Below are 14,421 nucleotides of genomic sequence, written 5' to 3'. Positions count from 1 at the left end.
CGATTCGACAAGATGAAGAACTTTCATGTTGAAACTTTTTCCATCTGAGGTTATCTTAATTACGTTTCATGCCATTTCATAATCCTATGTCAACACTGGCATCTCTGTAATTGTCATACTTCTTGCATCCGAGCTCCGTTTTGGACTATCTTTATATCCGTCTTGATCTTCTCGAAGACAGCCATCTAATGGTGACTTCCAATCCGAAATTTTACTTCATCTTGCTACAGATTCAAGCCACTCTTTGCGATCATGCCATTTTCGAGGGTCAACACATCTGAATAGGCCTGGAGTTATAATGGGTAGGAACGAAGAAAGAAGAGACGGTGAGAGACCGCGACACGAAGATATCGTAAAATACGAAGAAGGTGACTATAGTGAACTGAAGTGAGAGAATAAACAAACTGACTAGAAGATATTCCTCTGGCAGACTTTTCATTTCTAACTGTTCTCCAAAAATCAGCATCAGGTCTCATACCTAACCGTCTTCCAACTATTCTGATAGAGGCGGCCCTTTCAATTTTTTCGCAATGTCAGCCCAACCACATCCAGTCTTCTTAGAACATGATCATCTAGAATTGCTCCTTCAAGTGCATAGTGCATTAACAAACTACAGAATACATCATCATCCAAGTCAGATATGGGAACACATCTCAGTTCTACTAGTCACCAGAATCTTGCTTCCTGCTTCTCCAGTCTTCAGTGGAGAAAATATCCGCCGCAAGTTCCCATGCTGCCTCTCGCCCCTAGTATCGCACCAGACATCATCTAGTACCAAGAGAAACCGTTTTCCATGCAATTTGTCCTCCAACTTATCTTGTAGTGTGTTAACAGGGGCGTAGCCAGGCCCAGGCAACAGGGGCCATAGCCTGGGGTGTGGCTAGGAAGTCCTTTGTATGTTGTTGTCGCAACCATAAGTACTGCAGCTAAGAAGGTTGGCCCAGGGTGTGACCCAGACCTGGCTACGCCACTGGGTGTTAAGGTTATTGAGTTGAGGGCACGAATTACATGTAGCTGCCTCAAATATTTCCTTCAAAATGTCACCCACGCTAAAATTCTGAGAAACATGAACCCACATAACAAGGTCAAAATACTTTTTTTTCTTGCTTGTCCTTCTCAGGGGCATAAACTAACCGCGCAAGGGTAGTTTTCCTAGACCCGCCAATGCCATGAAGACCAATTACAGATTAACATAAACCACTGTTGGTATTTGGCTGACCATCACATTCCTTCTCATGAAGCATTTCCGCGATCTTGTCACTCTCTTTATCTCACCCGAATACTATTGGGGGAGGGCCCCCCGTAGTGACTGCGCCTTCCGAACTAGCAGGAGCAGCTTGGCTTCCATTGAAATTAATCACGGTCGATAAATTTGAGATGTTCTACAAATTTGTATGCATTGTTTAGAATATCGTCTATCTTCTCTAACCTTTCTTTCAAATCCTTCTTTGATATACCAGTAGCCTGCAAAACAAAATCAAAGGGTGCAGTGTCAACAAACATTAGGACTGCAGCAAAAAATAAAGCGTAAACATATAAAAAAAAGGGACAGAATTTCTGTCACCATTAGCAAGGGTTTGCGTGTAAAATAAGCATGGCATGGTATGCTTCAAGAGTGTATTGTGCCACAAATATGGCACTACCCAAACAATTACTAGAAAAAAATCGAAGTTACCAAGCACAAGCTTGGAAAATTGTGTCTATAATTGGAGGCGAAGGAGTAGTAACTGACGCTGATTGCTTTTGCACATATTGATGATGATTGCATCACATTAACATAACTAGGAAAGGATCCTGTCTATAAAACTAATCGACTGCATGCAGTTGAATCATCTTCTAAAGTTCAAATTTAGTTATATTTCTTGCAGCTTTGTATAATTTACAAACAAGAAATACATCTATCTATGAACTCTTGAGAAATTATGCACACATGATTTGAATAGCTGGATTTTCCAAAGGGAAAAGGAAAAGGGCCATTTCTTATCATCTGACCTATCAGATATGTAGCACCACAATGTTTCAGAACATGTGAGAAACCGAAACAGATAGACCAAAAGGACAAACCTTATTTTTTAGGGGGGGAGCCTTGGGCAGGAGTTTTTCAGCCAGCATCTCTTATGCCATCTGATTTGAACTTGTCATCTTGGATCTTTTTTCTCGAGACAATGATACTCAATGTCATCCAAGATGTCTTCGGCTTCATAGAAAGCATTCTTAAGATCGTTGAAGAACTGCTCCACACGAGACCTGTTGGGGAACTCCTCAAATACCTCCATAGCCTGCTCGATCAGCAAAACTTTTGGACCAAGCTGTCGTAACTTCTCTGACGCGTGAAAGCTCAGGTAGTTGGCGCATTTCTTGAAAAGCTCAGAGACGATAGGCGCTGTTACCCATCCTATGGCTTTCATGCCTAGCATGGTCACTGGATCCGCCATTAGATGCTGATTTGCTGGAAGTAGGGCCTCACATCAAGAGTTGGAACAGGTTGTGGAAGGGAAGAGCCTTCTTGGAATCGCTATACTACTCAGTCGTGTGCATTGTACTAGAACAAATGGCCTCAGATTCAAGAACAAGGAAGCCTCCATTGACTCACCATCTATATAAAGAATTCACCCCCACTTGTCAAGTGGATCTAAAAGTATAATATCACCATCTGGAGAGAACCTGTAATATACTAGTCAATTGATTCCTTGCAAGACTCTCTGTAAGATTGTGTGATCCTTCTGATTTGTTCATCCATCATAATATGACGAGTATATATAAAAGCAATCATGGGAATAATATATGACCTAAATGATGAAAAGTCAGAGCTCCAGCGATAAGGCTATTTCAACTAACAGTTGATGTCAGTTACACGAAGAACGGGTCAGTTCATGGATACAATGCATCCGCATCTAATAACAGGAAAAATACATGAACAAGTACCAGTTGGCATGCTTGTCTCACAGTCTCACACTACAGGCTGTCCTGATAATCTTGATAACCATCCGCATCTGCAACCGAGCACGGCTCAGTCATGACTCTGCAATAAACTGACAGCCTAATATGACACTGCCAGCCAAGATAAAAGCAAAAGAAAAATAGTTATTAGATCTTGACAGATCCCAGTCAAATTTCTCAAAGAGGAATCAGCCAGTTTATGCACAATTCGTTCCAGATAATGGAATAGGAAGAGAGCAGCTTGCCCAGCCAGTTTATACTTAACATATTCGTTGATTAAAATTACAAATCTACCACTCAAATGTGGAAACAACGGTAGTTTGTTCTACCCCGCCGGAGTAAGACTGGACGATGGAAAAGCATGAACTTCAATTCATACAGGGAATCACCTTCCATCGCTAGACCGGAGTTTCGACGCCACAATACATTCCTCGTTTACCAAGCAGCACAAAGAAGTCAACATCGCAAGCTTTGACCGACGCCATATGAGAACGGAAGTTTGTGATCGCGGCCATGGGCTTGGACCACAAAATTCTTATCCGACTTTCTATTCGTCACACACAAAATTCATTTTCTTTTTTGCCCTCCTTTGTCCATGACAAATAAAAAAAGGAAAATGAAACACCATTTCCAGCCACCAAAGTAGGTACCATTAAACGAGCTGTTTATTATGCAGAAGAGATGCTCAAAACATAATCTCTATCGGGTAGTTTTCCACCTGCTTCTTTTACTGTTTTTCACCTGCTACCATTTTCTATTCTCCCAGGCCTCCCAAAGTCTCATTCTGAAAAGAGAATGCCTTACAAATTTGAATCAGCATACTGCATACAGTAGGCAATTTGAAAAGCAGTGCACAAGTAATACAACCCATGCTGTAATGCAATTTCCACACCAACAAGTATTTTTTATTCTAAAATAAACTAAAATTACGACTCACTGGACGTCATCATCAGTCCAGCAGAAGTGCGAACACTTGTTTTATGAGATTATTATCATTTTTTACCATACCCATCAACAAATTATTCTCTTCATGGCCGAGGAGGATTCAAGCATGAGTTGCTCCTTAATCCGGTGACTGCTAGCTTCATCCACCTGGGATCTCATCGGGTCAATGGCATTGCACTCCTTGCATGGGTCCTCACTATGAAGCTCGATTCTCTTCAACCCCGCAGCATGTTCCATGACTAGCCTTATATAGTTTGTCACCTTGACCTCTTCCTCGAACCCAAATATCATGAGCAACTTCAAGTTGAGATGCTTATCTTTCGATGGCTCCCACACCACATTGGTCTTCTCGGCAGTATCATCAGGCTTTTTCTCACATGCATGTTTAGTTTGGGATAACTTCATGCATGGGCAAACAAAATACATAACACATGTTAATTAAACTTGCCTCACCCATGCAGGACAATGTAACAACAATTGCATTTAAAAATATCTTTGCCATTTAAAAAGTTGCAACACACTCAATACTACTTGTACTACTACCACTGCAACAACAATAAAGCCTTGCACTCCCAAACAAGTTGGGGTAGGCTAGAGTTGAAACACATAAGATCTCGAAACCAAGTCATGGGCCCTGTCTAGCTAACTTCAACACACTCAATACTAATATTTTAAATCTAAGTTTCAAAATTATATCTTAAATCTAGACCCCCCTGTAGGGTTTTTGGATGAATTTTAAATCCTAGGTAAAGTAAGACACAGAAATATGCTTCTGGGATTCCTATGAAATTACAGCTATAATCCTCCTATGTTGCTCACATGTTTATTTCTTTATTTCAACCAAGATACTTTGTAACAAATAATTTTAATGAAAAGGGATATGTGCATCTTTCCTCATTGCCAAAAAAGCAAGGAGAGAATTTTGGAGAACTCTAAAACGAGGTACAAATACAGCAGGATACTGTATGCACTACTTTTAACATTCGTGCTACATTAGATTTGGTGAGTAACTGAAAAATATATCAACTGCTTCCTGCTATATTGTTAAAGCTGAATATTCGAGTAACATGCCATTCTAGAATGAGCCACATCCATACTTTGAATTTCTGCAGGGCAGGTGCAGCTTCTAGGATAAACAGGGTCCAGCTCAGGTCACACTCAGGGAAGATACCAAAAAGATGCACATTGGCCAGGTTTCTGAATATAGCAGTGAGCTGCTTCGGCTGCTCCGGCTGAATCTCTGTAACATGAAGAGCACAAGATACACAACTGAACTTGGCAAAGAAGAAGAGCAGATGATATGTAAATGCACATAATTAACATTACCATTCGGGGAAAAAAATGAGTTGCAGTTTCAACAGATTCCTGGAACTTCTTGGAAGACACTCGCTCAGCATGAGAGGTGGTTGCCACGCCTTTCCATAATAACCGAGGGTCACTCACCGAAGCTTGGGAACGTCGCCGAAGCGCACTGGGAGGTTCGCGTTGTGCCGAGAAGAGCACATCACTGTCCTGAGCTCGGGGACGGAGATGAGTTCGATCTGTTGACAACAAAAATGGATGAGGTTGAGCTTCCGAAGCCCTGAGCACGGGGTATCAATCTTGAGCGCCAACTGCTGATCAACCAGACTTCAGGAACTCAGGGTGAGGTGCTTGAGCTTATCGCAAGCGTTAATGAGTTCGGTGATGTCGGAATGTCCAAACGCAAGGTTCTTGAGTGTAAGCCTCGTGAGCCACTGGAAGGTGGTCGGGTAGGCACGGGAGAAGGACATGAACTGCTTCCCTAACTCAGCAAGCAGTGTGGCGAGCAGCGGGGCGGCGTTGCTCGCGGGCGGCGCGGATATGCAAAACTCAAGGCATTCGGTATCGCCGTATCTCACAAGGTCCTCGACGGTGCGGCCTATGGTGCTCAGATGAGGAGATGACATGTAGAAGGTGAGGATGAGGGTCTTGAGGGCATCACTTTCGCACTCGCAGTCTCGCACTCTCCTAGAGGAACGACATCGCACTCGTGCAGAGGAACCACAGACAGCAGCGTATGCGCAGCGCTCGTGAACGCGTCCATGACCTCGAGCGGCGTGGCGCCTTGGAAGTGGCAGACGCCGAGGTGCAGGCGCGAGAGCCGGTAGGGGAGGTGCTGCCACCGCATCGAGACTGCGCCGGCCCGGACCGCCTCGGGCAGGTCAAGGCGCTCGATGATTTCGAGGAGGAGTTCGTCGGGGAGCATGCTGATTCTGTCTCGGCCTATATTGAGCTTGCGCGGCGGCGACTCCATGGCAGAAATCCAGAGGCCGATTGGTTAGCTGGTTGAAACCCTAGAATCTTGAGATGCGGCGGCGCCCTGCTCCGAGGAAGCGGTTCCTCACCCTCCCTCCGGCGCTCCACACCTCCCGCGGGTGACCGTCGATCTGGACAGCTCGATGGATCCTGCTCCCGCCTCCTCCTCGATCACCCTCCGGTGTGCGGCTGCTAGTCGCTGAGATTGCGTGGTTATATTCGATTGGTGCTGTCACTTTTCCCCAGGAGAATTTCTATTTTATTTATTTTGCCGGGACTTACTTTTTATTGGATTTTTTAAGTACTGTACAACCACTACAACTAACTCATAAAACCCACCTGTCCAAAATATTTCACGGTAATGCTAAATGGCGAACATTCACAAGGAAAAAACACTCAGTGAACGCCCTTGCAGTGTCTTCTCTAGAAAGAAATTGTCATGCTAGCCCGAAGAAATTGCCACCATTCTATAACTAAAACTACCATGGAAATCTTTCGCAAATGCCATCCTCCACAGTGAACATTTGCCGGTTTTGAAGCACATATATTTTTTGCAAAAATGATCCAAATCTATTATCAAAGTTCAACGGAAGTACAAAGCATCTTGAACGTAATAAAAAAATATATCAAGACCCCAAAACAACCAATACTATCGTCAGAACAAGCCGCGAACACGCCGCTATCGCCACTTCCCTACCGGAATCGGCTTGACCTTGTCGATGACAACCGGGAAGTCTTCATGCACGTGCCCCTAAGGACCAACACGCCATGGAGCCATAGCCGTCATCGTTGAACCCATGCATAGATCTGAAGCACCTGACACCAAATTTCGCCACAAGACGAGAAACCCTAACCTCACCGCCCCAATGAGACGGCAGGAATCTACACCGGAGCTCTGTCGACTACGTCCAGACGGACAAACTCGAAGAAGTAGCGTCGCCATCCGCCCGAGCACCGCACTTGCGAGGACAAAAAAAATCCTAACTTAACTACTAACCGCAGCGGAGGCACCGAGATTCCCCTCCTGCCACCGACCGCCAGACTGGTGGACAAAGGGGATGCGAATCCACAGGCTCGCCGGCAAGTTGGATAGAAGAGTTTGCTCTAGCCGCCTAGGCTTAGGGAAGGAAAACAAGAAAATGTCTTGAAGCTCATATTTTAGATTTTAAGGTAGGCTAAGGTACCAAATAGCGTAGCACATGTATTGACTAGAGAAGGTTGTGCGAAAAAACTTTATAAGAATTGGTTCCAGTTGTCATTTGAGTACATCGACTCCATGGTAGCTTTGAAGTTTACGGTGGTTAAATAAAAAAACACAGCTATTCCAACTAAAAGAACCATCTCATAAAACCCAACGATACAAATGCTTTAAGAAAAAAAAACCATAGATATGCATTTTTTTGCATGGAAAACCAGCTCGATAGCGCCGCGGGACGGAGAATACACACCCTATACACATGCTGGAGAAAAGATCCTGGGTTCCCCCACTCTCCCGCCGCTGGAGCAGCCAGCAGAGGGGGAGGGAACCCACGGAATTATCGACGGCAGCGGGGAAAAGTGGATCTCCTAGATTCACCTATCTGCAGTACTCATGGGAGCAGTTAGAGCATGGTTAATAGTACAACCAATAATCGGCTATAAGAAGTTGCCATGTCATCTAGGGCCAACCTAATAGTCGATTGTACAATAGTAAGTTTTAGATATGACTACTACTTTATTAATAGCTGGTCTACCTTATAATCTCACAAAGTATCTTGGATCTCGTGCTATAGCTGGCTCTTATTCTACAACCCGCTTTGCTTCTCTCTTTTTTTCTCTCTTCTCCATGTAAACAAATGTATAATATTTTGGTCCTTATAGCCTGCTTATATCACCTTATTATACTTTCTCTTACCTTAATCAGTGCAACCTTCCCCTCGTGTGGGATCCTTTATGCTCCATCGTTTGATTCTTTTCATGCTACTCTCTTGCACCGTGTTCACACGAGTGTGTGTGTCCGTTCTCCTCCACGTGATGCTATTATTGTCTCATGGACTAGCTTAGCTACTTTGTTACTTGCTTACTGTAAGTAAATCCAACACAAAATCACAGATATTAGCGGCTAAATCTTCCTTTTTTTTCTAAATGCTGCAAACTGGTGTCTCTTCTGTTGCAAACACACGGGTCACTTCACATTGCAAACAACCCCCAGAATGTCAGCTACAACGTCGTTTCACGTGGCAAATGTTTTCTCTCGACGTTTGGCTACAACTTAATGAGATTCCCTACATAGAAGAAGACCAAAATCACCTGGTTCATCCACACACAACATCTGTTGGGGTGTCGTTGCTGCAAGCCAGGCACATGATGCCGCAGGGTCGACAACATTTGCTGCGAAGTCGGTCGCATGACGATGCTATGATGCTAGCGCGCCACAATTTCTACAAAATTGGGCCACCATGCAGCAAAGCTGGTCGCAAGATGCTTCAAAGTCGGACACATATGCTGCAAACCCGGCCGCATGAAGTTGCAAGGTCAGCTGCAGATGCTGCAAACCCAGGCTGTCGTGCTGCAAAGCCAGTCACATGACGATGCGGCCAACCGGTGATGTTGCAAAATTGGCGCTCGACTCTGTAAGGCCGACTGGGTGATGCTGCAATGCTAGAACCTCGGTGTTGCAAATTTGGATCCTGATTTTTTTCTTTACGCTACAAAACCGAATTGTTGTGTTACAAAATCTCGCGGCGTTGCATGACCGACCGATGGTGTGACCATTGTACCGCCAAACCGCGCAATTGCTGCAAGAATGGCCATCATTTTTTTCTTCTTGCAATGCACCGTCGTGCTGCCAAAACATGCGACACTAGAAAGGCGAATGTGTTACGACTCCCAACATTTTTTTCTATTATTTGCTGCCATTGCTTAAAAAGAATGGTGTTTAAAATTTTATTATTTTTTTGCAACCGTCTATCATGATTTTTGCAAAAGAACAAATTGTTTTGTCAATATATGTGCACGTATGTACATATTTTGAAACATATTGTTCGAAAGGCTGGTATAGTTTTTACTACTCGAGTTGATTTACTATTACTGTACAAAATGCAACCAAGCATCAAACATGTGTGCATGCCATGGACAACGTTTCAAGAAAATTATGAATGACATGAGTGACGTAGACCCGATTTCTCATGTGGTACTGTGACAGTGCTAGTGGGGAGCAGCATGCGGCTGCGAAGCGGATCCAATGGATGGATCAGACAGCGGCCGAACCGGCTGATCCACGCACCAGATCTGTCGGCTGACGCCTAGCGTGTCCCTTTTTTATCTCCTGAGGAATCCTTTGTATGTGTTTCTCTTGCTAGACCTAGCGCACGATTCAACGTTAATGTGCCAATCTCAACTAACATTCTACATTCGAGTGATGTTGCATATGATATTATTAGTTATCTTGACTATAAAAGGGAGAAGTTGGGTTCTTTCCTTCTTGGTATCTCGCTCTTTCTGATTTTTAGAGTAGTACCTAAGCAATCCATTGCCCTTCCTGAAAACGTACGCTCATGTGATTTGGATAAGAAAAGACCTAGCTCTACCCTTTCTCTCTTTCTCTTTCAACTTGTGGCAGCGGACGAACGAGGGCAGCGGCGGCCGCATAGGTGAGCGCTCATTTTCTTCCAGATCCAGATACATGGCAGTAGTGACAGTCCTCCTTGTCCTCATTCACCTTGGTAGGAGGCCGTGGCTGAGCCATTGTAGGAGGTGGCCGGCATCACCCCCGGTAGGGATGAGACTGCTGGAATTTTGTCTATTTTGGGCCTAGCACAATAGCAGTTTCAAAAATTCCTAATAAATCCTAGAGGCCCATGCAGCCCATTTGTGCAAGGCAAGAGGTGGAACAAAAGTTTAGTCTCACATTGCTAGTTTAGAGGGAGTTGGACCTCTTTATAAGGAAGGTTCTTTCCCCACTTGTACGAGCATGAGAACAAGAGGGATATCCACGCGCGCTCCTCCTCCGCCGCCCGCCTCGTCACGACGCGCTGCGGGTTGCAAGAATGAGCCGAGCCGATATCTAAATTTTTGCCACGCACTACGGGTATACGAAAGGTCACTCGGGAGCTGGAAAGTTTTTGCTGTAGTGGATATTGAATACGAACGCTGCACCCTTCGGCTGTTGTCTGTTCGTTTCATCTCCCGCGTTCCCTTCAGCTCCCGGCGCAGCCTCTCGCCTCCTTCTCTTGCGCCTATAAAAGGGAGGTCGCTCCTCTTAGAGAGACGCACCAGAGTCTCTTCCTCCTCTCGCCACAAGTTCCTGAGCACTGCGCTGCTGCTACGATCTTTTCCATCCCGGCTTGCGGCGTGCACCGCAGGACGGGACAGTAGGCCTCCGAAACCGCACCTCTTTGAGTCCTGTACGGGAGAAGGGTGATAAGGTTTTTGGGGAGCGCTCTGCGCGACTACTGACTGATTCCTTCGTCACGGACGCCCCCGACTCCGACGACTACTTCCCCGATGACGACTTCTTCCCCGACGTCGACAACCTCCTCGACGACATGGCCGGCGAGGACACCGGCCCCAAGTCTAGTGCTACTGCTGCTGCTGTCCCGTACGTGTTCTCCTTTCTGTTAGATGTCCTGCCACAGTTTCTCGTACTAGTACTTGCTCTAGAATGTTACGCTCTACTTCATATATGCAACTAGTTCTACTGTCTGCTATAGATATGCTAGGCTACGGTTCATATATGCAGAAGCTATTTACCTTCTCTCTGTCAGAACGCATGACTTGTTTTATCTCTACTATGTTAGTCCTGCTTTATCTAGTATTTCTGTTAATTAAATCATTTGGTAAATTTCTCATATTTCCAACAGAGACGAGGCGGTCGACCTACCATAATCGATTATGGAAGATCTCGGGTAGGGGGTCCCGAGCTAGTAGTCTAGATACGAGGTACAGAGACAAGGGATTTTACCTAGGCTCTAGCTCTCTGTGGACATAAAACCCTAAGCCACGCTTATGTTGTATTGATTTGGGATAGAGTACAAAGTATAGATTGATCTACCATGAGGTCGATCATGTCATCTATGAGCCCTACTCCTGGTTTATATAGGTACCCGGGAGATCTAGGGTTATAGTAAGGTCGGCTAAGTATAAGGTAATCATGTTGTAGACGACATCTAAGTCTTGGAGTATGCACCAAGCCTTCAAACACATTCCTTTTACGCGCCACGGGCCGCCTTGGTGTGGCTCGCCGGCGAACCGACGTGGGGTCCTTGGCCCGACCCACCTAGTCGGGAGATGACGTAGTAAGTGATCCCTAATCCGGGACACCATCAATAGCCTTTGAACCGGTCTTCAAGTTGCTGGCGCTCCTTGGATCTTCCGAGGTCTTGTTCGTCTTGAGTCATCAGTCTTGAAAAGTGGTCCAACAAATTCCCCATGTGTTCGACGTTTTGTTTGTCGAAGCATACCCAAAGAGTTTTCGTGTTCTTTTTACTTTCCGGCGAATTCCTTGTCCTGTCTGCGCCGATCTGGATGTCCAAAATTTTCCAGTGCAGCCTTGCCTCACGAAGTATTCTTGCGCTTGGCCCATGATGATAACCTAGCCTATCTCTGACATCACAGACCGTTCTAATCTATCAAACCACGTGGCCGCAGAGCACCTCTGACTCATCAGTCAACACGACATGCGTGAGTGTGTTGGGGTCCCACTATCACCATGCCTTATCATAAGAGGTCGTGCGCCTCGATACTATCATTTAATCAATTGTCCCCTCGATTCCCACGCATGATTATCGCACTTCACATGGGACAGTGCACAAATTACTGCCACACAGATTACCCTACCATCACTTGGCATTTAACTCTGCCCATAAAAAGGCTAAGGGTGAGGAGGGGCCAACTTTACTCTCCCATTCCTTCTGACCATAGCCTTCCTTCTCGAGCTCCTGCGCTTAAGCACCCTTCACTCCCGAGCTTGAAAAACTTCCATTCATCCTCCCTTCTCATCTACCCGTGTCCATGGCTAGGCGTTAGAGAAATCCAATGCTGAGTTGGTGGTGTCTGACTCCCCTACTTCCCTCAATTTGAGGTCGGATTGGGGGACTTCGTAAATCCGGACATGTTCGCAGACAAATGCAGCAAAGTGTTGGATTACAAAAAGTGTCCCCTAGACAAATAGGGATGAAATGAGGGCCCGTGTTTGAGATGCCCTAACCCGAGCTATATGTATTGAGGTGGACTCATCATTAGATAATATGAAATACGGTTTATTGCTAAAATAAAAGTTTCCCATCTTGATTACCCCATCAAATTAAAAACGCGATGGGGGCATGGTAACAAGAGATGCTCAACCATCTAGTTCTCACCACATAACCAATAACCCCTTTTAAATAGAAAAAGGAAAACATAAGCAACAACCCTTTCTTGCCCAGGTCCAATGTAGTGTCGAACATTGATCGATAACAAGATAGGTCTAAGAGCAGGATCTACCCCTATGGGTTTTCTTTAGTTCTTCTAAATGGTATCACATGCAAAAATTCCGATGCAAAAGGGTGTAGGGCAATGAGATACCGTTTGTCCTCTCATTTTGGTGCTACCCACAAATTTGAGTGATGCTATGGAAAATGAACTAGTCAGAACTCCTTCTGATAGTGTTGCTTCCCCTGATTTCCCAATCACTCGGGTATGCCGATGCCACCATTCTTGTCCTGCCTGCATGCCTAGTTCAACTCCAATACTCTAAGAATTTGCTTACACACTTTGCTGCCTATATTGGTCTAAGATTTAATTATAGAAAATCTTTGATAGTCCCAATCAATGTACGAGAGTGGAACATGCAGCATCACACCTCTATTTTGGGTTGTGTTCAGGGGAGTTTGCCATCCACATATTTAGGGATCCTCTCTACCTTTCTAAACCTTAAGTCAAGGATTATGCCCGTTGCATGCAAAGAAGTGAGAAAAGGCTATCCGGCTACTCAAACTTGTTTTCCCTATGGAGAGAAGCTTTAGTTAGATAAATTATTGTCATTAGTCTTCCAACCTTCTTCATGTGTTCCTTGGAGCTCCCCAAGACTGAAGTTGAGTAGATCAACAAATACTTGAGGCATTGCTTCTAGAGAATTAAAGTATGGCATGGAACATAGACGGTGTACCTTGAGTGCTTGGGACAAATTTTTTCTAGCTAAAGACCTTGGTAGTCTTGTGGTGTTGGATATTGCTAACTAGAATAAACCTCTTGATTAAGCTTTTGCATAAGTTCTTTAATCAGCTAGAGCTCGTCTTATTTGGGAGACTTACTACTCTACTGGACCACCTAGTGACAGAGTGGTTGGCTTTTCTGGTGGAAGAGCATCCTGAAGTTAATGCCTGCTTTGAAATATATTGCTTCCAATCATGTTGGGCAAGGATAACACCGTTTTGTTCTGGTTGACAAGTGGGACGATACTGCACTCACAAATAAATTTCCCAAGTTGTACTCCATTGCTATCAGTGAGAAAATAGTCTAGCAGGCTCTCAGCTCCCCTAGTCTGAAAAATCTCTTTCACATACCCCTTTCAATTCAAGCTCATCAACAATTTCAGCTCTTACAAGACCTTGTGCAGCACAACCATCTTTCGGAGGGACACTAAACGAGTTACTCTTGGAATTCTCAGTCTTTTAGTCCTACTAGTCAATGTGTACGTGCAATGCACGTTAATTTGGAAGTATATTAAGTGCATGCGGATATTAAGTAGGATATTATTTGCGTGTTATTATGTGATTAGCACTATATTTGGCATGAAATTAACTGCACACTAAACGTGTTGAGCGCTCGACATTGAAGCAGTCTAGGTCGTTGGATTAACATGATTTGATGACCGAGATTAATTGGATCTGCCCCTTTGGGTCTTTTTATATTGGTATAGATATAGATTAAAATGTATACAACCTTGGAGTTCCGGCACATGTTGTTATTAGGAAGTTGTGGAAGAGTGCACCCATTCTGAGATACAAAATATTCTTCCCGCTTTTACGTCATGATAGATTGAACACAAGAAATCTGCTTCAAGGGAAATCCTTTTGGTTTCCTTCTTAGTCTTCTGTTTTGTGCAACACTCACAATGAAGAAACAACTATGCATCTAGTTTGGGATTGCACCTTTGCCCTCCTATGCTAGGATTCCATTATCACGAATAGAAGAAGAAGTACTTATGTTACTGCTGACGTTCAATTTGCTGCTACTGATTACCGCCAAAAATTGCTATGACATTTTAGTTATGGGCGACTGGAATATTTGGATGCAGGG

General features: G+C 44.5%; 2 pseudogenes across 1 annotated transcript; both read right to left on the bottom strand.

Annotated features, from left to right (window-relative positions):
- Positions 1-58: 58 nt before the first annotated feature.
- Positions 59-2,688, bottom strand: LOC125554406 (disease resistance protein RGA2-like; annotated as a pseudogene). The gene is made up of 3 exons (XR_007304402.2): positions 2,065-2,688; positions 988-1,464; positions 59-837 (listed from the first exon to the last, which is right to left on the bottom strand). The product of XR_007304402.2 is annotated as a disease resistance protein RGA2-like (transcript).
- Positions 2,689-3,951: 1,263 nt separating this feature from the next.
- Positions 3,952-6,284, bottom strand: LOC125554407 (FBD-associated F-box protein At2g26860-like; annotated as a pseudogene).
- Positions 6,285-14,421: the final 8,137 nt, after the last annotated feature.

The sequence above is a fragment of the Triticum urartu genome, chromosome 4A (assembly GCF_056163025.1).
Source record: "Triticum urartu cultivar PI428250 chromosome 4A, HENAU_Tu73, whole genome shotgun sequence".
NCBI lineage: Eukaryota > Viridiplantae > Streptophyta > Magnoliopsida > Poales > Poaceae > Triticum > Triticum urartu.
This window is presented reverse-complemented; position numbering and strand designations above follow the sequence as displayed.